This window comes from Rhinoderma darwinii, unplaced genomic scaffold (genome assembly GCF_050947455.1).
Source record: "Rhinoderma darwinii isolate aRhiDar2 unplaced genomic scaffold, aRhiDar2.hap1 Scaffold_434, whole genome shotgun sequence".
NCBI classification, from domain to species: Eukaryota; Metazoa; Chordata; class Amphibia; order Anura; family Rhinodermatidae; genus Rhinoderma; species Rhinoderma darwinii.
In genome coordinates, this window is record NW_027463841.1 from 99,873 (window position 1) to 123,272 (window position 23,400).

At 42.1% G+C, this 23,400-nt stretch overlaps 110 pseudogenes; all 110 read right to left on the reverse strand.

The window, feature by feature from the left end:
- Positions 1 to 22: 22 nt before the first annotated feature.
- On the reverse strand, positions 23 to 141 carry LOC142713367 (5S ribosomal RNA; annotated as a pseudogene).
- A 67-nt stretch (positions 142 to 208) lies between these two features.
- LOC142713334 (5S ribosomal RNA) lies at positions 209 to 327 on the reverse strand (annotated as a pseudogene).
- Positions 328 to 394: 67 nt separating this feature from the next.
- On the reverse strand, positions 395 to 513 carry LOC142713663 (5S ribosomal RNA; annotated as a pseudogene).
- Positions 514 to 580: 67 nt separating this feature from the next.
- On the reverse strand, positions 581 to 699 carry LOC142713043 (5S ribosomal RNA; annotated as a pseudogene).
- A 67-nt stretch (positions 700 to 766) lies between these two features.
- Positions 767 to 885, reverse strand: LOC142713190 (5S ribosomal RNA; annotated as a pseudogene).
- A 67-nt stretch (positions 886 to 952) lies between these two features.
- LOC142713577 (5S ribosomal RNA) lies at positions 953 to 1,071 on the reverse strand (annotated as a pseudogene).
- Positions 1,072 to 1,138: 67 nt separating this feature from the next.
- Positions 1,139 to 1,257, reverse strand: LOC142713127 (5S ribosomal RNA; annotated as a pseudogene).
- Positions 1,258 to 1,510: 253 nt separating this feature from the next.
- LOC142713035 (5S ribosomal RNA) lies at positions 1,511 to 1,629 on the reverse strand (annotated as a pseudogene).
- A 67-nt stretch (positions 1,630 to 1,696) lies between these two features.
- LOC142713624 (5S ribosomal RNA) lies at positions 1,697 to 1,815 on the reverse strand (annotated as a pseudogene).
- A 67-nt stretch (positions 1,816 to 1,882) lies between these two features.
- Positions 1,883 to 2,001, reverse strand: LOC142713320 (5S ribosomal RNA; annotated as a pseudogene).
- A 67-nt stretch (positions 2,002 to 2,068) lies between these two features.
- LOC142713711 (5S ribosomal RNA) lies at positions 2,069 to 2,187 on the reverse strand (annotated as a pseudogene).
- Positions 2,188 to 2,254: 67 nt separating this feature from the next.
- On the reverse strand, positions 2,255 to 2,373 carry LOC142713241 (5S ribosomal RNA; annotated as a pseudogene).
- Positions 2,374 to 2,440: 67 nt separating this feature from the next.
- On the reverse strand, positions 2,441 to 2,559 carry LOC142713141 (5S ribosomal RNA; annotated as a pseudogene).
- A 67-nt stretch (positions 2,560 to 2,626) lies between these two features.
- Positions 2,627 to 2,745, reverse strand: LOC142713374 (5S ribosomal RNA; annotated as a pseudogene).
- Positions 2,746 to 2,812: 67 nt separating this feature from the next.
- Positions 2,813 to 2,931, reverse strand: LOC142713502 (5S ribosomal RNA; annotated as a pseudogene).
- A 67-nt stretch (positions 2,932 to 2,998) lies between these two features.
- LOC142713630 (5S ribosomal RNA) lies at positions 2,999 to 3,117 on the reverse strand (annotated as a pseudogene).
- A 67-nt stretch (positions 3,118 to 3,184) lies between these two features.
- On the reverse strand, positions 3,185 to 3,303 carry LOC142713335 (5S ribosomal RNA; annotated as a pseudogene).
- A 67-nt stretch (positions 3,304 to 3,370) lies between these two features.
- Positions 3,371 to 3,489, reverse strand: LOC142713664 (5S ribosomal RNA; annotated as a pseudogene).
- Positions 3,490 to 3,556: 67 nt separating this feature from the next.
- Positions 3,557 to 3,675, reverse strand: LOC142713045 (5S ribosomal RNA; annotated as a pseudogene).
- A 67-nt stretch (positions 3,676 to 3,742) lies between these two features.
- Positions 3,743 to 3,861, reverse strand: LOC142713025 (5S ribosomal RNA; annotated as a pseudogene).
- A 67-nt stretch (positions 3,862 to 3,928) lies between these two features.
- LOC142713578 (5S ribosomal RNA) lies at positions 3,929 to 4,047 on the reverse strand (annotated as a pseudogene).
- Positions 4,048 to 4,486: 439 nt separating this feature from the next.
- On the reverse strand, positions 4,487 to 4,605 carry LOC142713036 (5S ribosomal RNA; annotated as a pseudogene).
- A 67-nt stretch (positions 4,606 to 4,672) lies between these two features.
- On the reverse strand, positions 4,673 to 4,791 carry LOC142713657 (5S ribosomal RNA; annotated as a pseudogene).
- A 67-nt stretch (positions 4,792 to 4,858) lies between these two features.
- LOC142713687 (5S ribosomal RNA) lies at positions 4,859 to 4,977 on the reverse strand (annotated as a pseudogene).
- Positions 4,978 to 5,230: 253 nt separating this feature from the next.
- Positions 5,231 to 5,349, reverse strand: LOC142713085 (5S ribosomal RNA; annotated as a pseudogene).
- Positions 5,350 to 5,416: 67 nt separating this feature from the next.
- LOC142713625 (5S ribosomal RNA) lies at positions 5,417 to 5,535 on the reverse strand (annotated as a pseudogene).
- A 253-nt stretch (positions 5,536 to 5,788) lies between these two features.
- Positions 5,789 to 5,907, reverse strand: LOC142713635 (5S ribosomal RNA; annotated as a pseudogene).
- A 253-nt stretch (positions 5,908 to 6,160) lies between these two features.
- On the reverse strand, positions 6,161 to 6,279 carry LOC142713075 (5S ribosomal RNA; annotated as a pseudogene).
- A 253-nt stretch (positions 6,280 to 6,532) lies between these two features.
- On the reverse strand, positions 6,533 to 6,651 carry LOC142713598 (5S ribosomal RNA; annotated as a pseudogene).
- A 67-nt stretch (positions 6,652 to 6,718) lies between these two features.
- On the reverse strand, positions 6,719 to 6,837 carry LOC142713712 (5S ribosomal RNA; annotated as a pseudogene).
- Positions 6,838 to 6,904: 67 nt separating this feature from the next.
- LOC142713077 (5S ribosomal RNA) lies at positions 6,905 to 7,023 on the reverse strand (annotated as a pseudogene).
- A 67-nt stretch (positions 7,024 to 7,090) lies between these two features.
- Positions 7,091 to 7,209, reverse strand: LOC142713041 (5S ribosomal RNA; annotated as a pseudogene).
- Positions 7,210 to 7,276: 67 nt separating this feature from the next.
- Positions 7,277 to 7,395, reverse strand: LOC142713547 (5S ribosomal RNA; annotated as a pseudogene).
- A 67-nt stretch (positions 7,396 to 7,462) lies between these two features.
- Positions 7,463 to 7,581, reverse strand: LOC142713021 (5S ribosomal RNA; annotated as a pseudogene).
- Positions 7,582 to 7,648: 67 nt separating this feature from the next.
- Positions 7,649 to 7,767, reverse strand: LOC142713731 (5S ribosomal RNA; annotated as a pseudogene).
- A 67-nt stretch (positions 7,768 to 7,834) lies between these two features.
- On the reverse strand, positions 7,835 to 7,953 carry LOC142713257 (5S ribosomal RNA; annotated as a pseudogene).
- A 67-nt stretch (positions 7,954 to 8,020) lies between these two features.
- On the reverse strand, positions 8,021 to 8,139 carry LOC142713078 (5S ribosomal RNA; annotated as a pseudogene).
- A 67-nt stretch (positions 8,140 to 8,206) lies between these two features.
- LOC142713042 (5S ribosomal RNA) lies at positions 8,207 to 8,325 on the reverse strand (annotated as a pseudogene).
- Positions 8,326 to 8,392: 67 nt separating this feature from the next.
- LOC142713548 (5S ribosomal RNA) lies at positions 8,393 to 8,511 on the reverse strand (annotated as a pseudogene).
- Positions 8,512 to 8,578: 67 nt separating this feature from the next.
- LOC142713022 (5S ribosomal RNA) lies at positions 8,579 to 8,697 on the reverse strand (annotated as a pseudogene).
- Positions 8,698 to 8,764: 67 nt separating this feature from the next.
- On the reverse strand, positions 8,765 to 8,883 carry LOC142712981 (5S ribosomal RNA; annotated as a pseudogene).
- Positions 8,884 to 8,950: 67 nt separating this feature from the next.
- LOC142712993 (5S ribosomal RNA) lies at positions 8,951 to 9,069 on the reverse strand (annotated as a pseudogene).
- A 67-nt stretch (positions 9,070 to 9,136) lies between these two features.
- On the reverse strand, positions 9,137 to 9,255 carry LOC142713406 (5S ribosomal RNA; annotated as a pseudogene).
- Positions 9,256 to 9,322: 67 nt separating this feature from the next.
- Positions 9,323 to 9,441, reverse strand: LOC142713375 (5S ribosomal RNA; annotated as a pseudogene).
- A 253-nt stretch (positions 9,442 to 9,694) lies between these two features.
- LOC142713248 (5S ribosomal RNA) lies at positions 9,695 to 9,813 on the reverse strand (annotated as a pseudogene).
- Positions 9,814 to 9,880: 67 nt separating this feature from the next.
- LOC142713006 (5S ribosomal RNA) lies at positions 9,881 to 9,999 on the reverse strand (annotated as a pseudogene).
- Positions 10,000 to 10,066: 67 nt separating this feature from the next.
- Positions 10,067 to 10,185, reverse strand: LOC142713591 (5S ribosomal RNA; annotated as a pseudogene).
- A 253-nt stretch (positions 10,186 to 10,438) lies between these two features.
- Positions 10,439 to 10,557, reverse strand: LOC142713290 (5S ribosomal RNA; annotated as a pseudogene).
- Positions 10,558 to 10,624: 67 nt separating this feature from the next.
- LOC142713165 (5S ribosomal RNA) lies at positions 10,625 to 10,743 on the reverse strand (annotated as a pseudogene).
- Positions 10,744 to 10,810: 67 nt separating this feature from the next.
- On the reverse strand, positions 10,811 to 10,929 carry LOC142713550 (5S ribosomal RNA; annotated as a pseudogene).
- A 67-nt stretch (positions 10,930 to 10,996) lies between these two features.
- Positions 10,997 to 11,115, reverse strand: LOC142713718 (5S ribosomal RNA; annotated as a pseudogene).
- Positions 11,116 to 11,182: 67 nt separating this feature from the next.
- Positions 11,183 to 11,301, reverse strand: LOC142713066 (5S ribosomal RNA; annotated as a pseudogene).
- Positions 11,302 to 11,368: 67 nt separating this feature from the next.
- Positions 11,369 to 11,487, reverse strand: LOC142713019 (5S ribosomal RNA; annotated as a pseudogene).
- A 67-nt stretch (positions 11,488 to 11,554) lies between these two features.
- LOC142713376 (5S ribosomal RNA) lies at positions 11,555 to 11,673 on the reverse strand (annotated as a pseudogene).
- Positions 11,674 to 11,926: 253 nt separating this feature from the next.
- LOC142713249 (5S ribosomal RNA) lies at positions 11,927 to 12,045 on the reverse strand (annotated as a pseudogene).
- A 67-nt stretch (positions 12,046 to 12,112) lies between these two features.
- LOC142713031 (5S ribosomal RNA) lies at positions 12,113 to 12,231 on the reverse strand (annotated as a pseudogene).
- Positions 12,232 to 12,298: 67 nt separating this feature from the next.
- On the reverse strand, positions 12,299 to 12,417 carry LOC142713592 (5S ribosomal RNA; annotated as a pseudogene).
- A 67-nt stretch (positions 12,418 to 12,484) lies between these two features.
- Positions 12,485 to 12,603, reverse strand: LOC142713091 (5S ribosomal RNA; annotated as a pseudogene).
- A 67-nt stretch (positions 12,604 to 12,670) lies between these two features.
- On the reverse strand, positions 12,671 to 12,789 carry LOC142713008 (5S ribosomal RNA; annotated as a pseudogene).
- Positions 12,790 to 12,856: 67 nt separating this feature from the next.
- LOC142713079 (5S ribosomal RNA) lies at positions 12,857 to 12,975 on the reverse strand (annotated as a pseudogene).
- A 67-nt stretch (positions 12,976 to 13,042) lies between these two features.
- On the reverse strand, positions 13,043 to 13,161 carry LOC142713002 (5S ribosomal RNA; annotated as a pseudogene).
- Positions 13,162 to 13,228: 67 nt separating this feature from the next.
- Positions 13,229 to 13,347, reverse strand: LOC142713551 (5S ribosomal RNA; annotated as a pseudogene).
- Positions 13,348 to 13,414: 67 nt separating this feature from the next.
- On the reverse strand, positions 13,415 to 13,533 carry LOC142713720 (5S ribosomal RNA; annotated as a pseudogene).
- Positions 13,534 to 13,600: 67 nt separating this feature from the next.
- Positions 13,601 to 13,719, reverse strand: LOC142713576 (5S ribosomal RNA; annotated as a pseudogene).
- A 67-nt stretch (positions 13,720 to 13,786) lies between these two features.
- On the reverse strand, positions 13,787 to 13,905 carry LOC142713044 (5S ribosomal RNA; annotated as a pseudogene).
- A 67-nt stretch (positions 13,906 to 13,972) lies between these two features.
- LOC142713377 (5S ribosomal RNA) lies at positions 13,973 to 14,091 on the reverse strand (annotated as a pseudogene).
- Positions 14,092 to 14,344: 253 nt separating this feature from the next.
- LOC142713252 (5S ribosomal RNA) lies at positions 14,345 to 14,463 on the reverse strand (annotated as a pseudogene).
- Positions 14,464 to 14,530: 67 nt separating this feature from the next.
- On the reverse strand, positions 14,531 to 14,649 carry LOC142713056 (5S ribosomal RNA; annotated as a pseudogene).
- A 67-nt stretch (positions 14,650 to 14,716) lies between these two features.
- LOC142713594 (5S ribosomal RNA) lies at positions 14,717 to 14,835 on the reverse strand (annotated as a pseudogene).
- A 67-nt stretch (positions 14,836 to 14,902) lies between these two features.
- On the reverse strand, positions 14,903 to 15,021 carry LOC142713175 (5S ribosomal RNA; annotated as a pseudogene).
- Positions 15,022 to 15,088: 67 nt separating this feature from the next.
- Positions 15,089 to 15,207, reverse strand: LOC142713093 (5S ribosomal RNA; annotated as a pseudogene).
- Positions 15,208 to 15,274: 67 nt separating this feature from the next.
- On the reverse strand, positions 15,275 to 15,393 carry LOC142713009 (5S ribosomal RNA; annotated as a pseudogene).
- A 253-nt stretch (positions 15,394 to 15,646) lies between these two features.
- LOC142713055 (5S ribosomal RNA) lies at positions 15,647 to 15,765 on the reverse strand (annotated as a pseudogene).
- Positions 15,766 to 15,832: 67 nt separating this feature from the next.
- On the reverse strand, positions 15,833 to 15,951 carry LOC142713291 (5S ribosomal RNA; annotated as a pseudogene).
- A 253-nt stretch (positions 15,952 to 16,204) lies between these two features.
- Positions 16,205 to 16,323, reverse strand: LOC142713709 (5S ribosomal RNA; annotated as a pseudogene).
- Positions 16,324 to 16,390: 67 nt separating this feature from the next.
- LOC142713566 (5S ribosomal RNA) lies at positions 16,391 to 16,509 on the reverse strand (annotated as a pseudogene).
- A 67-nt stretch (positions 16,510 to 16,576) lies between these two features.
- LOC142713010 (5S ribosomal RNA) lies at positions 16,577 to 16,695 on the reverse strand (annotated as a pseudogene).
- A 67-nt stretch (positions 16,696 to 16,762) lies between these two features.
- Positions 16,763 to 16,881, reverse strand: LOC142713187 (5S ribosomal RNA; annotated as a pseudogene).
- Positions 16,882 to 16,948: 67 nt separating this feature from the next.
- LOC142713637 (5S ribosomal RNA) lies at positions 16,949 to 17,067 on the reverse strand (annotated as a pseudogene).
- Positions 17,068 to 17,134: 67 nt separating this feature from the next.
- LOC142713368 (5S ribosomal RNA) lies at positions 17,135 to 17,253 on the reverse strand (annotated as a pseudogene).
- A 67-nt stretch (positions 17,254 to 17,320) lies between these two features.
- LOC142713266 (5S ribosomal RNA) lies at positions 17,321 to 17,439 on the reverse strand (annotated as a pseudogene).
- Positions 17,440 to 17,506: 67 nt separating this feature from the next.
- Positions 17,507 to 17,625, reverse strand: LOC142713586 (5S ribosomal RNA; annotated as a pseudogene).
- Positions 17,626 to 17,692: 67 nt separating this feature from the next.
- On the reverse strand, positions 17,693 to 17,811 carry LOC142713068 (5S ribosomal RNA; annotated as a pseudogene).
- A 67-nt stretch (positions 17,812 to 17,878) lies between these two features.
- Positions 17,879 to 17,997, reverse strand: LOC142713454 (5S ribosomal RNA; annotated as a pseudogene).
- Positions 17,998 to 18,064: 67 nt separating this feature from the next.
- Positions 18,065 to 18,183, reverse strand: LOC142713057 (5S ribosomal RNA; annotated as a pseudogene).
- Positions 18,184 to 18,250: 67 nt separating this feature from the next.
- LOC142713011 (5S ribosomal RNA) lies at positions 18,251 to 18,369 on the reverse strand (annotated as a pseudogene).
- A 67-nt stretch (positions 18,370 to 18,436) lies between these two features.
- LOC142713081 (5S ribosomal RNA) lies at positions 18,437 to 18,555 on the reverse strand (annotated as a pseudogene).
- Positions 18,556 to 18,622: 67 nt separating this feature from the next.
- On the reverse strand, positions 18,623 to 18,741 carry LOC142712992 (5S ribosomal RNA; annotated as a pseudogene).
- Positions 18,742 to 18,808: 67 nt separating this feature from the next.
- On the reverse strand, positions 18,809 to 18,927 carry LOC142713553 (5S ribosomal RNA; annotated as a pseudogene).
- A 67-nt stretch (positions 18,928 to 18,994) lies between these two features.
- Positions 18,995 to 19,113, reverse strand: LOC142713054 (5S ribosomal RNA; annotated as a pseudogene).
- A 67-nt stretch (positions 19,114 to 19,180) lies between these two features.
- Positions 19,181 to 19,299, reverse strand: LOC142713038 (5S ribosomal RNA; annotated as a pseudogene).
- Positions 19,300 to 19,366: 67 nt separating this feature from the next.
- LOC142713435 (5S ribosomal RNA) lies at positions 19,367 to 19,485 on the reverse strand (annotated as a pseudogene).
- A 67-nt stretch (positions 19,486 to 19,552) lies between these two features.
- On the reverse strand, positions 19,553 to 19,671 carry LOC142713063 (5S ribosomal RNA; annotated as a pseudogene).
- Positions 19,672 to 19,738: 67 nt separating this feature from the next.
- Positions 19,739 to 19,857, reverse strand: LOC142713481 (5S ribosomal RNA; annotated as a pseudogene).
- Positions 19,858 to 19,924: 67 nt separating this feature from the next.
- LOC142713378 (5S ribosomal RNA) lies at positions 19,925 to 20,043 on the reverse strand (annotated as a pseudogene).
- A 253-nt stretch (positions 20,044 to 20,296) lies between these two features.
- Positions 20,297 to 20,415, reverse strand: LOC142713466 (5S ribosomal RNA; annotated as a pseudogene).
- Positions 20,416 to 20,482: 67 nt separating this feature from the next.
- On the reverse strand, positions 20,483 to 20,601 carry LOC142713404 (5S ribosomal RNA; annotated as a pseudogene).
- A 67-nt stretch (positions 20,602 to 20,668) lies between these two features.
- On the reverse strand, positions 20,669 to 20,787 carry LOC142713690 (5S ribosomal RNA; annotated as a pseudogene).
- A 67-nt stretch (positions 20,788 to 20,854) lies between these two features.
- On the reverse strand, positions 20,855 to 20,973 carry LOC142713080 (5S ribosomal RNA; annotated as a pseudogene).
- Positions 20,974 to 21,040: 67 nt separating this feature from the next.
- On the reverse strand, positions 21,041 to 21,159 carry LOC142713012 (5S ribosomal RNA; annotated as a pseudogene).
- Positions 21,160 to 21,226: 67 nt separating this feature from the next.
- LOC142713188 (5S ribosomal RNA) lies at positions 21,227 to 21,345 on the reverse strand (annotated as a pseudogene).
- A 67-nt stretch (positions 21,346 to 21,412) lies between these two features.
- LOC142713639 (5S ribosomal RNA) lies at positions 21,413 to 21,531 on the reverse strand (annotated as a pseudogene).
- A 67-nt stretch (positions 21,532 to 21,598) lies between these two features.
- LOC142713554 (5S ribosomal RNA) lies at positions 21,599 to 21,717 on the reverse strand (annotated as a pseudogene).
- Positions 21,718 to 21,969: 252 nt separating this feature from the next.
- LOC142713092 (5S ribosomal RNA) lies at positions 21,970 to 22,088 on the reverse strand (annotated as a pseudogene).
- A 67-nt stretch (positions 22,089 to 22,155) lies between these two features.
- Positions 22,156 to 22,274, reverse strand: LOC142713227 (5S ribosomal RNA; annotated as a pseudogene).
- A 253-nt stretch (positions 22,275 to 22,527) lies between these two features.
- LOC142713243 (5S ribosomal RNA) lies at positions 22,528 to 22,646 on the reverse strand (annotated as a pseudogene).
- Positions 22,647 to 22,713: 67 nt separating this feature from the next.
- LOC142713370 (5S ribosomal RNA) lies at positions 22,714 to 22,832 on the reverse strand (annotated as a pseudogene).
- A 67-nt stretch (positions 22,833 to 22,899) lies between these two features.
- Positions 22,900 to 23,018, reverse strand: LOC142713387 (5S ribosomal RNA; annotated as a pseudogene).
- Positions 23,019 to 23,085: 67 nt separating this feature from the next.
- Positions 23,086 to 23,204, reverse strand: LOC142713104 (5S ribosomal RNA; annotated as a pseudogene).
- Positions 23,205 to 23,271: 67 nt separating this feature from the next.
- On the reverse strand, positions 23,272 to 23,390 carry LOC142713379 (5S ribosomal RNA; annotated as a pseudogene).
- Positions 23,391 to 23,400: the final 10 nt, after the last annotated feature.

The following is a 23,400-nucleotide window of genomic DNA, read 5'->3' on the forward strand; positions in this document are numbered from 1 at the left end:
AAATCTAAACGACATAATAAAAAGTCAACCGCACCACGGTTTCCCAGACAGTCTCCCACACTGGTACTAGCAAGGCCTTAAGCTGTGTAACTTCTGCGATCTGACGAGAGCAGGCACATTCAGCTTAGAATGGCCATTGACATTAAATGTTTTAATCCATAGTCCTTTTTAATCGATTGTGAAACAAAATCTAAACGACATAATATAAAGTGAACCGCACCACGGATTCCCAGACAGTCTCCCACACTAGTACTACCGAGGCCTTAAGCTGTGTAACTTCTGCGATCTGACGAGAGCAGGCACATTCAGCTTAGAATGGCCATTGACATTAAATGTTTTAATCCATAGTCCTTTTTAATCGATTGTGAAACAAAATCTAAACGACATAATAAAAAGTCAACCGCACCACGGATTCCCAGACAGTCTCCCACACTGGTACTAGCGAGGCCTTAAGCTGTGTAACTTCTGCGATCTGACGAGAGCAGGGATATTCAGCTTAGAATGGGCATTGACATTAAATGCTTTAATCCATAGTCCTTTTTAATCGATTGTGAAACAAAATCTAAACGACATAATAAAAATTCAACCACACCACGGATTCCCAGACAGTCTCCCACAATGGTACTAGCGAGGCCTTAAGCTGTGTAACTTCTGCATTCTGACGAGAGCAGGCACATTCAGCTTAGAATGGCCATTGACGTTAAATGCTTTAATCCATAGTCCTACTTAATCTATTGTGAAACAAAATCTAAACAACATAATAAAAAGTCAACCGCACCACGGATTCCCAGACAGTCTCCCACACTGGTACTAGCGAAGCCTTAAGCTATGTAACTTCTGCGATCTGACGAGAGCAGGGACATTCAGCTTAGAATGGGCATTGACATTAAATGCTTTAATCCATAGTCCTTTTTAATCGATTGTGAAACAAAATCTAAACGACATAATAAAAATTCAACCACACCACGGATTCCCAGACAGTCTCCCACAATGGTACTAGCGAGGCCTTAAGCTGTGTAACTTCTGCGTTCTGACGAGAGCAGGCACATTCAGCTTAGAATGGCCATTGACGTTAAATGCTTTAATCCATAGTCCTATTTAATCTATTGTGAAACAAAATCTAAACGACATAATAAAAAGTCAACCACACCACGGATTCCCAGACAGTCTCCCACAATGGTACTAGTGAGGCCTTAAGCTGTGTAACTTCTGCGATCTGACGAGGGCAAGCACATTCAGCTTAGAATGGCCATTGACCTTAAATGCTTTAATCCACAGTCCTTTTTAATCGATTGTGAAACAAAATCTAAACGACATAATAAAAAGTCAACCGCACCACGGATTCCCAGACAGTCTCCCACACTGGTACTAGCGAGGGATTAAGCTGTGTAACTTCTGCGATCTGACAAGAGCAGGCACATTCAGCTTAGAATGGCCATTGACATTAAATGCTTTAATCCATAGTCCTTTTTAATCGATTGTGAAACAAAATCTAAACGACATAATAAAAAGGCAACCGCACCACGGATTCCCAGACAGTCTCCCACACTGGTACTAGCGAAGCCTTAAGCTGTGTAACTTCTGCGATCTGACGAGGGCAGGCACATTCAGCTTAGAATGGCCATTGACCTTAAATGCTTTAATCCACAGTCCTTTTTAATCGATTGTGAAACAAAATCTAAACGACATAATAAAAAGTCAACCGCACCACGGATTCACAGACAGTCTCCCACACTGGTACTAGCGAGGCCTTAAGCTGTGTAACTTCTGCGATCAGACGAGAGCAGGCACACTCAGCTTAGAATGGCCATTGACATTAAAAGCCTTAATCCATAGTCCTATTTAATCTATTGTGAAACAAAATCTAAACAACATAATAAAAAGTCAACTGCACCACGGATTCCCAGACAGTCTCCCACACTGGTACTAGCGAGGCCTTAAGCTGTGTAACTTCTGCGATCTGACGAGAGCAGGCACATTCAGCTTAGAATAGCCATTGACGTTAAATGCTTTAATCCATAGTCCTATTTAATCTATTGTGAAACAAAATCTAAACGACATAATAAAAAGTCAACCGCACCACGGATTCCCAGACAGTCTCCCACACTGGTACTAGCGAGGCGTTAAGCTGTGTAACTTCTGCGATCTAACGAGAGCAGGCACATTCAGCTTAGAATGGCCATTGACATTAAATGCTTTAATCCATAGTCCTTTTTAATCGATTGTGAAACAAAATCTAAACGACATAATAAAAAGTCAACCGCACCACGGATTCCCAGACAGTCTCCCACACTAGTACTACCGAGGCCTTAAGCTGTGTAACTTCTGCGATCTGACGAGAGCAGGCACATTCAGCTAAGAATTGCCATTGACATTAAATGCTTTAATCCATAGTCCTTTTTAATCGATTGTGAAACAAAATCTAAACGACATAATAAAAAGTCAACCGCACCACGGATTCCCAGACAGTCTCCCACACTGGTACTAGCAAGGCCATAAGCTGCGTAACTTCTGCGATCTGACGATAGCAGGCACATTCAGCTTAGAATGGCCATTGACATTAAAAGCTTTAATCCATAGTCCTATTTAATCTATTGTGAAACAAAATCTAAACAACATAATAAAAAGTCAACTGCACCACGGATTCCCAGACAGTCTCCCACACTGGTACTAGCGAGGCCTTAAGCTGTGTAACTTCTGCGATCTGACGAGAGCAGGGACATTCAGCTTAGAATGGCAATTGACATTAAATGCTATAATCCATAGTCCTTTTTAATCGATTGTGAAACAAAATCGAAACGACATAATAAAAATTCAACCGCACCACGGATTCCCAGACAGTCTCCCACACTGGTACTAGCAAGGCCTTAAGCTGTGTAACTTCTGCGTTCTGACGAGAGCAGGCACATTCAGCTTAGAATGGCCATTGACGTTAAATGCTTTAATCTATAGTCCTATTTAATCTATTGTGAAACAAAATCTAAACGACATAATAAAAAGTCAACCGCACCACGGTTTCCCAGACAGTCTCCCACACTGGTACTAGCAAGGCCTTAAGCTGTGTAACTTCTGCGATCTGACGAGAGCAGGCAGATGCAGCTTAGAATGGCCATTGACATTAAATGCTTTAATCCATAGTCCTTTTTAATCGATTGTGAAACAAAATCTAAACGACATAATATAAAGTGAACCGCACCACGGATTCCCAGACAGTCTCCCACACTAGTACTACCGAGGCCTTAAGCTGTGTAACTTCTGCGATCTGACGAGAGCAGGCACATTCAGCTTAGAATGGCCATTGACATTAAATGTTTTAATCCATAGTCCTTTTTAATCGATTGTGAAACAAAATCTAAACGACATAATAAAAAGTCAACCGCACCACGGATTCCCAGACAGTCTCCCACACTGGTACTAGCGAGGCCTTAAGCTGTGTAACTTCTGCGATCTGACGAGAGCAGGGATATTCAGCTTAGAATGGGCATTGACATTAAATGCTTTAATCCATAGTCCTTTTTAATCGATTGTGAAACAAAATCTAAACGACATAATAAAAATTCAACCACACCACGGATTCCCAGACAGTCTCCCACAATGGTACTAGCGAGGCCTTAAGCTGTGTAACTTCTGCATTCTGACGAGAGCAGGCACATTCAGCTTAGAATGGCCATTGACGTTAAATGCTTTAATCCATAGTCCTATTTAATCTATTGTGAAACAAAATCTAAACAACATAATAAAAAGTCAACCGCACCACGGATTCCCAGACAGTCTCCCACACTGGTACTAGCGAAGCCTTAAGCTGTGTAACTTCTGCGATCTGACGAGAGCAGGGACATTCAGCTTAGAATGGGCATTGACATTAAATGCTTTAATCCATAGTCCTTTTTAATCGATTGTGAAACAAAATCTAAACGACATAATAAAAATTCAACCACACCACGGATTCCCAGACAGTCTCCCACAATGGTACTAGCGAGGCCTTAAGCTGTGTAACTTCTGCGTTCTGACGAGAGCAGGCACATTCAGCTTAGAATGGCCATTGACGTTAAATGCTTTAATCCATAGTCCTATTTAATCTATTGTGAAACAAAATCTAAACGACATAATAAAAAGTCAACCACACCACGGATTCCCAGACAGTCTCCCACACTGGTACTAGCGAAGCCTTAAGCTGTGTAACTTCTGCGATCTGACGAGGGAAAGCACATTCAGCTTAGAATGGCCATTGACCTTAAATGCTTTAATCCACAGTCCTTTTTAATCGATTGTGAAACAAAATCTAAACGACATAATAAAAAGTCAACCGCACCACGGATTCCCAGCCAGTCTCCCACACTGGTACTAGCGAGGGATTAAGCTGTGTAACTTCTGCGATCTGACAAGAGCAGGCACATTCAGCTTAGAATGGCCATTGACATTAAATGCTTTAATCCATAGTCCTTTTTAATCGATTGTGAAACAAAATCTAAACGACATAATAAAAAGGCAACCGCACCACGGATTCCCAGACAGTCTCCCACACTGGTACTAGCGAAGCCTTAAGCTGTGTAACTTCTGCGATCTGACGAGGGCAGGCACATTCAGCTTAGAATGGCCATTGACCTTAAATGCTTTAATCCACAGTCCTTTTTAATCGATTGTGAAACAAAATCTAAACGACATAATAAAATGTCAACCGCACCACGGATTCACAGACAGTCTCCCACACTGGTACTAGCGAGGCCTTAAGCTGTGTAACTTCTGCGATCTGACGAGAGCAGGCACACTCAGCTTAGAATGGCCATTGACATTAAAAGCCTTAATCCATAGTCCTATTTAATCTATTGTGAAACAAAATCTAAACAACATAATAAAAAGTCAACTGCACCACGGATTCCCAGACAGTCTCCCACACTGGTACTAGCGAGGCCTTAAGCTGTGTAACTGCTGCGATCTGACGAGAGCAGGCACATTCAGTTTAGAATAGCCATTGACGTTAAATGCTTTAATCCATAGTCCTATTTAATCTATTGTGAAACAAAATCTAAACGACATAATAAAAAGTCAACCGCACCACGGATTCCCAGACAGTCTCCCACACTGGGACTAGCGAGGCGTTAAGCTGTGTAACTTCTGCGATCTAACGAGAGCAGGCACATTCAGCTTAGAATGGCCATTGACATTAAATGCTTTAATCCATAGTCCTTTTTAATCGATTGTGAAACAAAATCTAAACGACATAATAAAAATTCAACTGCACCACGTATTCCCAGACAGACTCCCACACTGGTACTAGCGAGGCATTAAGCTGTGTAACTTCTGCGTTCTGACGAGAGCAGGCACATTCAGCTTAGAATGGCCATTGATGTTAAATGCTTTAATCCATAGTCCTTTTTAATCGATTGTGAAACAAAATCTAAACGACATAATAAAAATTCAACCGCACCACGGATTCCCAGACAGTCTCCAACACTGGTACTAGCGAGGCCTTAAGCTGTGTAACTTCTGCGATCTGACGAGAGCAGGCACATTCAGCTTAGAATGGCCATTGACGTTAAATGCTTTAATCCATAGTCCTATTTAATCTATTGTGAAACAAAATCTAAACGACATAATAAAAAGTCAACCGCATCACGGATTCCCAGACAGTCTCCCGCACTGGTACTAGCGAGGCGTTAAGCTATGTAACTTCTGCGATCTAACGAGAGCAGGCACATTCAGCTTAGAATGGCCATTGACATTAAATGCTTTAATCCATAGTCCTTTTTAATCGATTGTGAAACAAAATCTAAACGACATAATAAAAATGCAACCGCACCACGGATTCCCAGACAGTCTCCCACACTGGTACTAGCGAGGCCTTAAGCTGTGTAACTTCTGCGATCTGACGAGAGCAGGCACATTCAGCTTAGAATGGCCATTGACGGTAAATGCTTTAATCCATAGTCCTATTTAATCTATTGTGAAACAAAATCTAAACGACATAATAAAAAGTCAACCGCACCACGGATTCCCAGACAGTCTCCCACACTGGTACTAGCGAGGCGTTAAGCTATGTAACTTCTGCGACCTAACGAGAGCAGGCACATTCAGCTTAGAATGGCCATTGACATTAAATGCTTTAATCCATAGTCCTTTTTAATCGATTGTGAAACAAAATCTAAACGACATAATAAGAAGTCAACCGCACCACGGATTCACAGACAGTCTCCCACACTGGTACTAGCGAGGCCTTAAGCTGTGTAACTTCTGCGATCTGACGAGAGCACGCACACTCAGCTTAGAATGGCCATTGACATTAAAAGCCTTAATCCATAGTCCTATTTAATCTATTGTGAAACAAAATCTAAACAACATAATAAAAAGTCAACCGCACCACGGATTCCCAGACAGTCTCCCACACTCGTACTAGCGAGGCCTTAAGCTGTGTAATTTCTGCGATCTGACGAGAGCAGGGACATTCAGTTTAGAATGACCATTGCCATTAAATTCTTTAATCCATAGTCCTTTTTAATCGATTGTGAAACAAAATCTAAACGACATAATAAAAAGTTAACTGCACCACGGATTCCCAGACAGTCTCCCACACTGGTACTAGCGAGGCCTTAAGCTGTGTAACTTCTGCGATCTGACGAGAGCAGGCACATTCAGCTTAGAATAGCCATTGACGTTAAATGCTTTAATCCATAGTCCTATTTAATCTATTGTGAAACAAAATCTAAACGACATAATAAAAAGTCAACCGCACCACGGATTCCCAGACAGTCTCCCACACTGGTACTAGCGAGGCGTTAAGCTGTGTAACTTCTGCGATCTAACGAGAGCAGGCACATTCAGCTTAGAATGGCCATTGACATTAAATGCTTTAATCCATAGTCCTTTTTAATCGATTGTGAAACAAAATCTAAACGACATAATAAAAATTAGACCGCACCACGGATTCCCAGACAGTCTCCCACACTGGTACTAGCGAGGCCTTAAGCTGTGTAACTTCTGCGATCTGACGAGAGCAGGCACATTCAGCTTAGAATGGCCATTGATGTTAAATGCTTTAATCCATAGTCCTATTTAATCTATTGTGAAACAAAATCTAAACAACATAATAAAAAGTCAACCGCACCACGGATTCCCAGACATCCTCCCACACTGGTACTAGCGAGGCCTTAAGCTGTGTAACTTCTGCGATCTGACGAGAGCAGGGACTTTCAGCTTAGAATGGCCATTGACATTAAATGCTTTAATCCATAGTCCTTTTTAATCGATTGTGAAACAAAATCTAAACGACATAGTAAAAAGTCAACCGCACCACGGATTCCCAGACAGTCTCCCACACTGGTACTAGCGAGGCCTTAAGCTGTGTAACTTCTGCGATCTGACTAGAGCAGGCACATTCAGCTTAGAATGGCCATTGACGTTAAATGCTTTAATCCATAGTCCTATTTAATCTATTGTGAAACAAAATCTAAACGACATAATAAAAAGTCAACCGCACCACGGATTCCCAGACAGTCTCCCACACTGGTACTAGCGAGGCGTTAAGCTGTGTAGCTTCTGCGATCTAACGAGAGCAGGCACATCCAGCTTAGAATGGCCATTGACATTAAATGCTTTAATCCATAGTCCTTTTTAATCGATTGTGAAACAAAATCTAAACGACATAATAAAAAGTCAACCGCACCACGGATTCCCAGACAGTCTCCCACACTGGTACTAGCGAGGCCTTAAGCTGTGTAACTTCTGCGATCTGACGAGAGCAGGCACATTCAGCTTAGAATGGCCATTGACATTAAAAGCCTTAATCCATAGTCCTATTTAATCTATTGTGAAACAAAATCTAAACGACATAATAAAAAGTCAACCGCACCACGGATTCCCAGACAGTCTCCCACACTGGTACTAGCGAGGCCTTAAGCTGTGTAACTTCTGCGATCTAACGAGAGCAGGCACATTCAGCTTAGAATGGCCATTGACATTAAATGCTTTAATCCATAGTCCTTTTTAATCGATTGTGAAACAAAATCTAAACGACATAATAAAAATTAGACCGCACCACGGATTCCCAGACAGTCTCCCACACTGGTACTAGCGAGGCCTTAAGCTGTGTAACTTCTGCGATCTGACGAGAGCAGGCACATTCAGCTTAGAATGGCCATTGATGTTAAATGCTTTAATCCATAGTCCTATTTAATCTATTGTGAAACAAAATCTAAACAACATAATAAAAAGTCAACCGCACCACGGATTCCCAGACATCCTCCCACACTGGTACTAGCGAGGCCTTAAGCTGTGTAACTTCTGCGATCTGACGAGAGCAGGGACTTTCAGCTTAGAATGGCCATTGACATTAAATGCTTTAATCCATAGTCCTTTTTAATCGATTGTGAAACAAAATCTAAACGACATAGTAAAAAGTCAACCGCACCACGGATTCCCAGACAGTCTCCCACACTGGTACTAGCGAGGCCTTAAGCTGTGTAACTTCTGCGATCTGACTAGAGCAGGCACATTCAGCTTAGAATGGCCATTGACGTTAAATGCTTTAATCCATAGTCCTATTTAATCTATTGTGAAACAAAATCTAAACGACATAATAAAAAGTCAACCGCACCACGGATTCCCAGACAGTCTCCCACACTGGTACTAGCGAGGCGTTAAGCTGTGTAGCTTCTGCGATCTAACGAGAGCAGGCACATCCAGCTTAGAATGGCCATTGACATTAAATGCTTTAATCCATAGTCCTTTTTAATCGATTGTGAAACAAAATCTAAACGACATAATAAAAAGTCAACCGCACCACGGATTCCCAGACAGTCTCCCACACTGGTACTAGCGAGGCCTTAAGCTGTGTAACTTCTGCGATCTGACGAGAGCAGGCACATTCAGCTTAGAATGGCCATTGACATTAAAAGCCTTAATCCATAGTCCTATTTAATCTATTGTGAAACAAAATCTAAACGACATAATAAAAAGTCAACCGCACCACGGATTCCCAGACAGTCTCCCACACTGGTACTAGCGAGGCCTTAAGCTGTGTAACTTCTGCGATCTGACGAGAGCAGGCACATTCAGCTTAGAATGGCCATTGACATTAAAAGCCTTAATCCATAGTCCTATTTAATCTATTGTGAAACAAAATCTAAACGACATAATAAAAAGTCAACCGCACCACGGATTCTCAGACAGTCTCCCACACTGGTACTAGCGAGGCCTTAAGCTGTGTAACTTCTGCGATCTGACGAGAGCAGGCACATTCAGCTTAGAATGGCCATTGACATTAAAAGCCTTAATCCATAGTCCTATTTAATCTATTGTGAAACAAAATCTAAACAACATAATAAAAAGTCAACCGCACCACGGATTCCCAGACAGTCTCCCACACTGGTACTAGCGAGGCCTTAAGCTGTGTAACTTCTGCGATCTGACGAGAGCAGGGACTTTCAGCTTAGAATGGCAATTGCCATTAAATGCTTTAATCCATAGTCCTTTTTAATCGATTGTGAAACAAAATCTAAACGACATAATAAAAATGCAACCGCACCACGGATTCCCAGACAGTCTCCCACACTGGTACTAGCGAGGCTTTAAGCTGTGTACCTTCTGCGTTCTGACGAGAGCAAGCACATTCAGCTTAGAATGGCCATTGACGTGAAATGCTTTAATCCATAGTCCTATTTAATCTATTGTGAAACAAAATCTAAACGACATAATAAAAAGTCAACCGCACCCCGGATTCCCAGACAGTCTCCCACACTGGTACTAGCGAGGCCTTAAGCTGTGTAACTTCTGCGATCTGACGAGAGCAGGCACATTCAGCTTAGAATGGCCATTGACATTAAATGCTTTAATCCATAGTCCTTTTTAATCGATTGTGACACAAAATCTAAACGACATAATAAAAAGTCAACCGCACCACGGATTCCCAGACAGTCTCCCACACTGGTACTAGCGAGGCCTTAAGCTGTGTAACTTCTGCGATCTGACGAGAGCAGGCACATTCAGCTTAGAATGGCCATTGACATTAAATGCTTTAATCCATAGTCCTTTTTAATCGATTGTGAAACAAAATCTAAACGACATAATAAAAAGTCAACCGCACCACGGATTCCCAGACAGTCTCCCACACTGGTACAAGCGAGGCCTTAAGCTGTGTAACTTCTGCGATCTGACGAGAACAGGGACATTCAGCTTAGAATGGCCATTGACATTAAATGCTTTAATCCATAGTCCTTTTTAATCGATTGTGAAACAAAATCTAAACGACATAATAAAAATTAGACCGCACCACGGATTCCCAGACAGTCTCCCACACTGGTACTAGCGAGGCCTTAAGCTGTGTAACTTCTGCGATCTGACGAGAGCAGGCAAATTCAGCTTAGAATGGCCATTGATGTTAAATGCTTTAATCCATAGTCCTATTTAATCTATTGTGAAACAAAATCTAAACGACATAATAAAAAGTCAACCGCACCACGGATTCCCAGACAGTCTCCCACACTGGTACTAGCGAGGCCTTAAGCTGTGTAACTTCTGCGATCTGACGAGAGCAGGCACATTCAGCTTAGAATGGCCATCGACGTTAAATGCTTTAATCCATAGTCCTTTTTAATCGATTGTGAAACAAAATCTAAACGACATAATAAAAAGTCAACCGCACCACGGATTCCCAGACAGTCTCCCACTCTGGTACTAGTGAGGCCTTAAGCTGTGTAACTCCTGCGATCTGACGAGAGAAGGGACATTCAGCTTAGAATGGCCATTGACATTAAATGCTTTAATCCATAGTCCTTTTTAATCGATTGTGAAACAAAATCTAAACGACATAATAAAAAGTCAACCGCACCACGGATTCCCAGACAGTCTCCCACACTGGTACTAGCGAGGCCTTAAGCTGTGTAACTTCTGCGATCTGACTAGAGCAGGCACATTCAGCTTAGAATGGCCATTGACGTTAAATGCTTTAATACATAGTCCTATTTAATCTATTGTGAAACAAAATCTAAACGACATAATAAAAAGTCAACCGCACCACGGATTCCCAGACAGTCTCCCACACTGGTACTAGCGAGGCGTTAAGCTGTGTAACTTCTGCGATCTAACGAGAGCAGGCACATCCAGCTTAGAATGGCCATTGACATTAAATGCTTTAATCCATAGTCCTTTTTAATCGATTGTGAAACAAAATCTAAACGACATAATAAAAAGTCAACCGCACCACGGATTCCCAGACAGTCTCCCACACTGGTACTAGCGAGGCCTTAAGCTGTGTAACTTCTGTGATCTGACGAGAGTAGGCACATTCAGCTTAGAATGGCCATTGACATTAAAAGCCTTAATCCATAGTCCTATTTAATCTATTGTGAAACAAAATCTAAACAACATAATAAAAAGTCAACCGCACCACGGATTCCCAGACAGTCTCCCACACTGGTACTAGCGAGGCCTTAAGCTGTGTAACTTCTGCGATCTGACGAGAGCAGGCACATTCAGCTTAGAATGGCCATTGACGTTAAATGCTTTAATCCATAGTCCTATTTAATCTATTGTGAAACAAAATCTAAACGACATAATAAAAAGTCAACCGCACCACGGATTCCCAGACAGTCTCCCACACTGGTACTAGCGAGGCCTTAAGCTGTGTAACTTCTGCGATCTGACGAGAGCAGGGACTTTCAGCTTAGAATGGCAATTGCCATTAAATGCTTTAATCCATAGTCCTTTTTAATCGATTGTGAAACAAAATCTAAACGACATAATAAAAATGCAACCGCACCACGGATTCCCAGACAGTCTCCCACACTGGTACTAGCGAGGCTTTAAGCTGTGTACCTTCTGCGTTCTGACGAGAGCAGGCACATTCAGCTTAGAATGGCCATTGACGTGAAATGCTTTAATCCATAGTCCTATTTAATCTATTGTGAAACAAAATCTAAACGACATAACAAAAAGTCAACCGCACCCCGGATTCCCAGACAGTCTCCCACACTGGTACTAGCGAGGCCTTAAGCTGTGTAACTTCTGCGATCTGACGAGAGCAGGCACATTCAGCTTAGAATGGCCATTGACATTAAATGCTTTAATCCATAGTCCTTTTTAATCGATTGTGACACAAAATCTAAACGACATAATAAAAAGTCAACCGCACCACGGATTCCCAGACAGTCTCCCACACTGGTACTAGCGAGGCCTTAAGCTGTGTAACTTCTGCGATCTGACGAGAGCAGGCACATTCAGCTTAGAATGGCCATTGACATTAAATGCTTTAATCCATAGTCCTTTTTAATCGATTGTGAAACAAAATCTAAACGACATAATAAAAAGTCAACCGCACCACGGATTCCCAGACAGTCTCCCACACTGGTACAAGCGAGGCCTTAAGCTGTGTAACTTCTGCGATCTGACGAGAACAGGGACATTCAGCTTAGAATGGCCATTGACATTAAATGATTTAATCCATAGTCCTTTTTAATCGATTGTGAAACAAAATCTAAACGACATAATAAAAATTAGACCGCACCACGGATTCCCAGACAGTCTCCCACACTGGTACTAGCGAGGCCTTAAGCTGTGTAACTTCTGCGATCTGACGAGAGCAGGCACATTCAGCTTAGAATGGCCATTGACATTAAATGCTTTAATCCATAGTCCTTTTTAATCGATTGTGAAACAAAATCTAAACGACATAATAGAAAGTCAACCGCACCACGGATTCCCAGACAGTCTCCCACACTGGCACAAGCGAGGCCTTAAGCTGTGTAACTTCTGCGATCTGACGAGAGCAGGGACATTCAGCTTAGAATGGCCATTGACATTAAATGCTTTAATCCATAGTCCTTTTTAATCGATTGTGAAACAAAATCTAAACGACATAATAAAAATTAGACCGCACCACGGATTCCCAGACAGTCTCCCACACTGGTACTAGCGAGGCCTTAAGCTGTGTAACTTCTGCGATCTGACGAGAGCAGGCACATTCAGCTTAGAATGGCCATTGATGTTAAATGCTTTAATCCATAGTCCTATTTAATCTATTGTGAAACAAAATCTAAACAACATAATAAAAAGTCAACCGCACCACGGATTCCCAGACATTCTCCCACACTGGTACTAGCGAGGCCTTAAGCTGTGTAACTTCTGCGATCCGACGAGAGCAGGGACTTTCAGCTTAGAATGGCCATTGACATTAAATGCTTTAATCCATAGTCCTTTTTAATCGATTGTGAAACAAAATCTAAACGACATAATAAAAAGTCAACCGCACCACGGATTCCCAGACAGTCTCCCACACTGGTACTAGCGAGGCCTTAAGCTGTGTAACTTCTGCGATCTGACTAGAGCAGGCACATTCAGCTTAGAATGGCCATTGACGTTAAATGCTTTAATACATAGTCCTATTTAATCTATTGTGAAACAAAATTTAAACGACATAATAAAAAGTCAACCGCACCACGGATTCCCAGACAGTCTCCCACACTGGTACTAGCGAGGCGTTAAGCTGTGTAACTTCTGCGATCTAACGAGAGCAGGCACATCCAGCTTAGAATGGCCATTGACATTAAATGCTTTAATCCATAGTCCTTTTTAATCGATTGTGAAACAAAATCTAAACGACATAATAAAAAGTCAACCGCACCACGGATTCCCAGACAGTCTCCCACACTGGTACTAGCGAGGCCTTAAGCTGTGTAACTTCTGCGATCTGACGAGAGTAGGCACATTCAGCTTAGAATGGCCATTGACATTAAAAGCCTTAATCCATAGTCCTATTTAATCTATTGTGAAACAAAATCTAAACAACATAATAAAAAGTCAACCGCACCACGGATTCCCAGACAGTCTCCCACACTGGTACTAGCGAGGCCTTAAGCTGTGTAACTTCTGCGATCTGACGAGAGCAGGCACATTCAGCTTAGAATGGCCATTGACGTTAAATGCTTTAATCCATAGTCCTATTTAATCTATTGTGAAACAAAATCTAAACGACATAATAAAAAGTCAACCGCACCACGGATTCCCAGACAGTCTCCCACACTGGTACTAGCGAGGCCTTAAGCTGTGTAACTTCTGCGATCTGACGAGAGCAGGGACTTTCAGCTTAGAATGGCAATTGCCATTAAATGCTTTAATCCATAGTCCTTTTTAATCGATTGTGAAACAAAATCTAAACGACATAATAAAAATGCAACCGCACCACGGATTCCCAGACAGTCTCCCACACTGGTACTAGCGAGGCTTTAAGCTGTGTACCTTCTGCGTTCTGACGAGAGCAGGCACATTCAGCTTAGAATGGCCATTGACGTGAATTGCTTTAATCCATAGTCCTATTTAATCTATTGTGAAACAAAATCTAAACGACATAACAAAAAGTCAACCGCACCCCGGATTCCCAGACAGTCTCCCACACTGGTACTAGCGAGGCCTTAAGCTGTGTAACTTCTGCGATCTGACGAGAGCAGGCACATTCAGCTTAGAATGGCCATTGACATTAAATGCTTTAATCCATAGTCCTTTTTAATCGATTGTGACACAAAATCTAAACGACATAATAAAAAGTCAACCGCACCACGGATTCCCAGACAGTCTCCCACACTGGTACTAGCGAGGCCTTAAGCTGTGTAACTTCTGCGATCTGACGAGAGCAGGCACATTCAGCTTAGAATGGCCATTGACATTAAATGCTTTAATCCATAGTCCTTTTTAATCGATTGTGAAACAAAATCTAAACGACATAATAAAAAGTCAACCGCACCACGGATTCCCAGACAGTCTCCCACACTGGTACAAGCGAGGCCTTAAGCTGTGTAACTTCTGCGATCTGACGAGAACAGGGACATTCAGCTTAGAATGGCCATTGACATTAAATGCTTTAATCCATAGTCCTTTTTAATCGATTGTGAAACAAAATCTAAACGACATAATAAAAATTAGACCGCACCACGGATTCCCAGACAGTCTCCCACACTGGTACTAGCGAGGCCTTAAGCTGTGTAACTTCTGCGATCTGACGAGAGCAGGGACATTCAGCTTAGAATGGCCATTGACATTAAATGATTTAATCCATAGTCCTTTTTAATCGATTGTGAAACAAAATCTAAACGACATAATAAAAATTAGACCGCACCACGGATTCCCAGACAGTCTCCCACACTGGTACTAGCGAGGCCTTAAGCTGTGTAACTTCTGCGATCTGACGAGAGCAGGCACATTCAGCTTAGAATGGCCATTGACATTAAATGCTTTAATCCATAGTCCTTTTTAATCGATTGTGAAACAAAATCTAAACGACATAATAGAAAGTCAACCGCACCACGGATTCCCAGACAGTCTCCCACACTGGCACAAGCGAGGCCTTAAGCTGTGTAACTTCTGCGATCTGACGAGAGCAGGGACATTCAGCTTAGAATGGCCATTGACATTAAATGCTTTAATCCATAGTCCTTTTTAATCGATTGTGAAACAAAATCTAAACGACATAATAAAAATTAGACCGCACCACGGATTCCCAGACAGTCTCCCACACTGGTACTAGCGAGGCCTTAAGCTGTGTAACTCCTGCGATCTGACGAGAGCAGGCACATTCAGCTTAGAATGGCCATTGATGTTAAATGCTTTAATCCATAGTCCTATTTAATCTATTGTGAAACAAAATCTAAACAACATAATAAAAAGTCAACCGCACCACGGATTCCCAGACATTCTCCCACACTGGTACTAGCGAGGCCTTAAGCTGTGTAACTTCTGCGATCTGACGAGAGCAGGGACTTTCAGCTTAGAATGGCCATTGATGTTAAATGCTTTAATCCATAGTCCTATTTAATCTATTGTGAAACAAAATCTAAACGACATAATAAAAAGTCAACCGCACCACGGATTCCCAGACAGTCTCCCACACTGGTACTAGCGAGGCCTTAAGCTGTGTAACTTCTGCGATCTGACGAGAGCAGGCACATTCAGCTTAGAATGGCCATCGACATTAAATGCTTTAATCCATAGTCCTTTTTAATCGATTGTGAAACAAAATCTAAACGACATAATAAAAAGTCAACCGCACCACGGATTCCCAGACAGTCTCCCACGCTGGTACTAGCGAGGCCTTATGCTGTGTAACTCCTGCGATCTGACGAGAGAAGGGACATTCAGCTTAGAATGGCCATTGACATTAAATGCTTTAATCCATAGTCCTTTTTAATCGATTGTGAAACAAAATCTAAACGACATAATAAAAATTCAACCGCACCACGGATTCCCAGACAGTCTCCCACACTGGTACAAGCGAGGCCTTAAGCTGTGTAACTTCTGCGATCTGACGAGAGCAGGGACATTCAGCTTAGAATGGCCATTGACATTAAATGCTTTAATCCATAGTCCTATTTAATCGATTGTGAAACAAAATCTAAACGACATAATAAAAAGTCAACCGCACCACGGATTCCCAGACAGTCTCCCACACTGGTACTAGCGAGGCCTTAAGCTGTGTAACTTCTGCGATTTGACGAGAGCAGGCACATTCAGCTTAGAATGGCCATTGACATTAAATGCTTTAATCCATAGTCCTTTTTAATCGATTGTGAAACAAAATCTAAACGACATAATAAAAAGTCAACCGCACCACGGATTCCCAGACAGTCTCCCACACTGGCACAAGCGAGGCCTTAAGCTGTGTAACTTCTGCGATCTGACGAGAGCAGGGACATTCAGCTTAGAATGGCCATTGACATCAAATGCTTTAATCCATAGTCCTTTTTAATCGATTGTGAAACAAAATCTAAACGACATAATAAAAATTAGACCGCACCACGGATTCCCAGACAGTCTCCCACACTGGTACTAGCGAGGCCTTAAGCTGTGTAACTTCTGCGATCTGACGAGAACAGGCACATTCAGCTTAGAATGGCCATTGATGTTAAATGCTTTAATCCATAGTCCTATTTAATCTATTGTGAAACAAAATCTAAACAACATAATAAAAAGTCAACCGCACCACGGATTCCCAGACATTCTCCCACACTGGTACTAGCGAGGCCTTAAGCTGTGTAACTTCTGCGATCTGACGAGAGCAGGGACTTTCAGCTTAGAATGGCCATTGACATTAAATGCTTTAATCCATAGTCCTTTTTAATCGATTGTGAAACAAAATCTAAACGACATAATAAAAAGTCAACCGCACCACGGATTCCCAGACAGTCTCCCACACAGGTACTAGCGAGGCCTTAAGCTGTGTAACTTCTGCGATCTGACGAGAGCAGGCACATCCAGCTTAGAATAGCCATTGACATTAAATGATTTAATCCATAGTCCTTTTTAATCGATTATGAAACAAAATCTAAACGACATAATAAAAAGTCAACCGCACCACGGATTCCCAGACAGTCTCCCACACTGGTACTAGCGAGGCCTTAAGCTGTGTAACTTCTGCGATCTGACGAGAGCAGGGACATTCAGCTTAGAATGGCCATTGACATTAAATGCTTTAATCCATAGTCCTATTTAATCGATTGTGAAACAAAATCTAAACGACATAATAAAAATTCAACCGCACCACGGATTCCCAGACAGTCTACCACACTGGTACTAGCGAGGCCTTAAGCTGTGTAACTTCTGCGTTCTGACGAGAGCAGGCACATTCAGCTTAGAATGGCCATTGACGTTAAATGCTTTAATCCATAGTCCTATTTAATCTATTGTGAAACAAAATCTAAACGACATAATAAAAAGTCAACCGCACCACGGATTCCCAGACAGTCTCCCACACTGGTACTAGCGAGGCCTTAAGCTGTGTAACTTCTGCGATCTGACGAGAGCAGGCACATTCAGCTTAGAATGGCCATTGACATTAAATGCTTTAATCCATAGTCCTTTTTAATCGATTGTGAACCAAAATCTAAACGACATAATAAAAAGTCAACCGCACCACGGATTCCCAGACAGTCTCCCACACTGGTACAAGCGAGGCCTTAAGCTGTGTAACTTCTGCGATCTGACGAGAGCAGGGACATTCAGCTTAGAATGGCCATTGACATTAAATGCTTTAATCCATAGTCCTATTTAATCGATTGTGAAACAAAATCTAAACGACATAATAAAAGGTCAACCGCACAACGGATTCCCAGACAGTCTCCCACACTGGTACTAGCGAGGGCTTAAGCTGTGTAACTTCTGCGATCTGACGAGAGCAGGCACATTCAGCTTAGAATGGCCATTGACATTAAATGCTTTAATCCATAGTCCTTTTTAATCGATTGTGAAACAAAATCTAAACGACATAATAAAAAGTCAACCGCACCACGGATTCCCAGACAGTCTCCCACACTGGCACAAGCGAGGCCTTAAGCTGTGTAACTTCTGCGATCTGACGAGAGCAGGGACATTCAGCTTAGAATGGCCATTGACATTAAATGCTTTAATCCATAGTCCTTTTTAATCGATTGTGAAACAAAATCTAAACGACATAATAAAAATTAGACCGCACCACGGATTCCCAGACAGTCTCCCACACTGGTACTAGCGAGGCCTTAAGCTGTGTAACTTCTGCGATCTGACGAGAGCAGGCACATTCAGCTTAGAATGGCCATTGATGTTAAATGCTTTAATCCATAGTCCTATTTAATCTATTGTGAAACAAAATCTAAACAACATAATAAAAAGGCAACCGCACCACGTATTCCCAGACATTCTCCCACACTGGTACTAGCGAGGCCTTAAGCTGTGTAACTTCTGCGATCTGACGAGAGCAGGGACTTTCAGCTTAGAATGGCCATTGACATTAAATGCTTTAATCCATAGTCCTTTTTAATCGATTGTGAAACAAAATCTAAACGACATAATAAAAAGTCAACCGCACCACGGATTCCCAGACAGTCTCCCACACTGGTACTAGCGAGGCCTTAAGCTGTGTAACTTCTGCGATCTGACTAGAGCAGGCACATTCAGCTTAGAATGGCCATTGACGTTAAATGCTTTAATCCATAGTCCTATTTAATCTATTGTGAAACAAAATCTAAACGACATAATAAAAAGTCAACCGCACCACGGATTCCCAGACAGTCTCCCACACTGGTACTAGCGAGGCGTTAAGCTGTGTAACTGCTGCGATCTAACGAGAGCAGGCACATCCAGCTTAGAATGGCCATTGACATTAAATGCTTTAATCCATAGTCCTATTTAATCTATTGTGAAACAAAATCTAAACGACATAATAAAAACTCAACCGCACCACGGATTCCCAGACAGTCTCCCACACTGGTACTAGCGAGGCCTTAAGCTGTGTAACTTCTGCGATCTGACTAGAGCAGGCACATTCAGCTTAGAATGGCCATTGACGTTAAATGCTTTAATCCATAGTCCTATTTAATCTATTGTGAAACAAAATCTAAACGACATAATAAAAAGTCAACCGCACCACGGATTCCCAGACAGTCTCCCACACTAGTACTAGCGAGGCCTTAAGCTGTGTAACTTCTGCGATCTGACGAGAGCAGGGACTTTCAGCTTAGAATGGCCATTGACATTAAATGCTTTAATCCATAGTCCTTTTTAATCGATTGTGAAACAAAATCTAAACGACATAATAAAAACTCAACCGCACCACGGATTCCCAGACAGTCTCCCACACTGGTACTAGCGAGACCTTAAACTGTGTAACTTCTGCGATCTGACGAGAGCAGGCACATTCAGCTTAGAATGGCCATTGACGTTAAATGCTTTAATCCATAGTCCTATTTAATCTATTGTGAAACAAAATCTAAACGACATAATAAAAAGTCAACCGCACCACGGATTCCCAGACAGTCTCCCACACTGGTACTAGCGAGGCCTTAAGCTGTGTAACTTCGGCGATCTGACGAGAGCAGGCACATTCAGCTTAGAATGGCCATTGACATTAAAAGCCTTAATCCATAGTCCTATTTAATCTATTGTGAAACAAAATCTAAACAACATAATAAAAAGTCAACCGCACCACGGATTCCCAGACAGTCTCCCACACTGGTACTAGCGAGGCCTTAAGCTGTGTAACTTCTGCGATCTGACGAGAGCAGGGACTTTCAGCTTAGAATGGCAATTGCCATTAAATGCTTTAATCCATAGTCCTTTTTAATCGATTGTGAAACAAAATCTAAACGACATAATAAAAATGCAACCGCACCACGGATTCCCAGACAGTCTCCCACACTGGTACTAGCGAGGCTTTAAGCTGTGTACCTTCTGCGTTCTGACGAGAGCAGGCACATTCAGCTTAGAATGGCCATTGACGTGAAAAGCTTTAATCCATAGTCTTATTTAATCTATTGTGAAACAAAATCTAAACGACATAATAAAAAGTCAACCGCACCCCGGATTCCCAGACAGTCTCCCACACTGGTACTAGCGAGGCCTTAAGCTGTGTAACTTCTGCGATCTGACGAGAGCAGGCACATTCAGCTTAGAATGGCCATTGATGTTAAATGCTTTAATCCATAGTCCTATTTAATCTATTGTGAAACAAAATCTAAACGACATAATAAAAAGTCAACCGCACCACGGATTCCCAGACAGTCTCCCACTCTGGTACTAGCGAGGCCTTAAGCTGTGTAACTCCTGCGATCTGACGAGAGCAGGGACATTCAGCTTAGAATGGCCATTGACATTAAATGCTTTAATCCATAGTCCTTTTTAATCGATTGTGAAACAAAATCTAAACGACATAATAAAAAGTCAACCGCACCACGGATTCCCAGACAGTCTCCCACACTGGTACAAGCGAGGCCTTAAGCTGTGTAACTTCTGCGATCTGACGAGAGCAGAGACATTCAGCTTAGAATGGCCATTGACATTAAATGCTTTAATCCATAGTCCTATTTAATCGATTGTGAAACAAAATCTAAACGACATAATAAAAAGTCAACCGCACCACGGATTCCCAGACAGTCTCCCACACTGGTACTAGCGAGGCCTTAAGCTGTGTAACTTCTGCGATCTGACGAGAGCAGGCACATTCAGCTTAGAATGGCCATTGACATTAAATGCTTTAATCCATAGTCCTTTTTAATCGATTGTGAAACAAAATCTAAACGACATAATAAAAAGTCAACCGCACCACGGATTCCCAGACAGTCTCCCACACTGGCACAAGCGAGGCCTTAAGCTGTGTAACTTCTGCGATCTGACGAGAGCAGGGACATTCAGCTTAGAATGGCCATTGACATTAAATGCTTTAATCCATAGTCCTTTTTAATCGATTGTGAAACAAAATCTAAACGACATAATAAAAATTAGACCGCACCACGGATTCCCAGACAGTCTCCCACACTGGTACTAGCGAGGCCTTAAGCTGTGTAACTTCTGCGATCTGACGAGAACAGGCACATTCAGCTTAGAATGGCCATTGATGTTAAATGCTTTAATCCATAGTCCTATTTAATCTATTGTGAAACAAAATCTAAACAACATAATAAAAAGTCAACCGCACCACGGATTCCCAGACATTCTCCCACACTGGTACTAGCGAGGCCTTAAGCTGTGTAACTTCTGCGATCTGACGAGAGCAGGGACTTTCAGCTTAGAATGGCCATTGACATTAAATGCTTTAATCCATAGTCCTTTTTAATCGATTGTGAAACAAAATCTAAACGACATAATAAAAAGTCAACCGCACCACGGATTCCCAGACAGTCTCCCACACTGGTACTAGCGAGGCCTTAAGCTGTGTAACTTCTGCGATCTGACTAGAGCAGGCACATTCAGCTTAGAATGGCCATTGACGTTAAATGCTTTAATCCATAGTCCTATTTAATCTATTGTGAAACAAAATCTAAACGACATAATAAAAGTCAACCGAACCACGGATTCCCAGACAGTCTCCCACACTGGTACTAGCGAGGCGTTAAGCTGTGTAACTTCTGCGATCTAACGAGAGCAGGCACATCCAGCTTAGAATGGCCATTGACATTAAATGCTTTAATCCATAGTCCTTTTTAATCGATTGTGAAACAAAATCTAAACGACATAATAAAAAGTCAACCGCACCACGGATTCCCAGACAGTCTCCCACACTGGTACTAGCGAGGCCTTAAGCTGTGTAACTTCTGCGATCTGACGAGAGCAGGCACATTCAGCTTAGAATGGCCATTGACATTAAAAGCCTTAATCCATAGTCCTATTTAATCTATTGTGAAACAAAATCTAAACAACATAATAAAAAGTCAACCGCACCACGGATTCCCAGACAGTCTCCCACACTGGTACTAGCGAGGCCTTAAGCTGTGTAACTTCTGCGATCTGACGAGAGCAGGGACTTTCAGCTTAGAATGGCCATTGACATTAAATACTTTAATCCATAGTCCTTTTTAATCGATTGTGAAACAAAATCTAAACGACATAATAAAAATTCAACCGCACCACGGATTCCCAGACAGTCTGCCACACTGGTACTAGCGAGGCCTTAAGCTGTGTAACTTCTGCGATCTGACTAGAGCAGGCACATTCAGCTTAGAATGGTCATTGAAGGTAAATGCTTTAATCCATAGTCCTATTTAATCTATTGTGAAACAAAATCTAAACGACATAATAAAAAGTCAACCGCACCACGGATTCCCAGACAGTCTCCCACACTGGTACTAGTGAGGCCTTAAGCTGTGTAACTTCTGCGATCTGACGAGAGCAGGCACATTCAGCTTAGAATGGCCATTGACATTAAAAGCCTTAATCCATAGTCCTATTTAATCTATTGTGAAACAAAATCTAAACAACATAATAAAAAGTCAACCGCACCACGGATTCCCAGACAGTCTCCCACACTGGTACAAGCGAGGCCTTAAGCTGTGTAACTTCTGCGATCTGACGAGAGCAGGCACATTCAGCTTAGAATGGCCATTGACATTAAAAGCCTTAATCCATAGTCCTATTTAATCCATTGTGAAACAAAATCTAAACGACATAATATAAAGTCAACCGCACCACGGATTCCCAGACAGTCTCCCACACTGGTACAAGCGAGGCCTTAAGCTGTGTAACTTCTGCGATCAGACGAGAGCAGGCACATTCAGCTTAGAATGGCCATTGACATTAAAAGCCTTAATCCATAGTCCTATTTAATCTATTGTGAAACAAAATCTAAACAACATAATAAAAAGTCAACCGCACCACGGATTCCCAGACAGTCTCCCACACTGGTACTAGCGAGGCCTTAAGCTGTGTAACTTCTGCGATCTGACGAGAGCAGGCACATTCAGCTTAGAATGGCCATTGACGTTAAATGCTTTAATCCATAGTCCTATTTAATCTATTGTGAAACAAAATCTAAACGACATAATAAAAAGTCAACCGCACCACGGATTCCCAGACAGTCTCCCACACTGGTACTAGCGAGGCCTTAAGCTGTGTAACTTCTGCGATCTGACGAGAGCAGGGACTTTCAGCTTAGAATGGCAATTGCCATTAAATGCT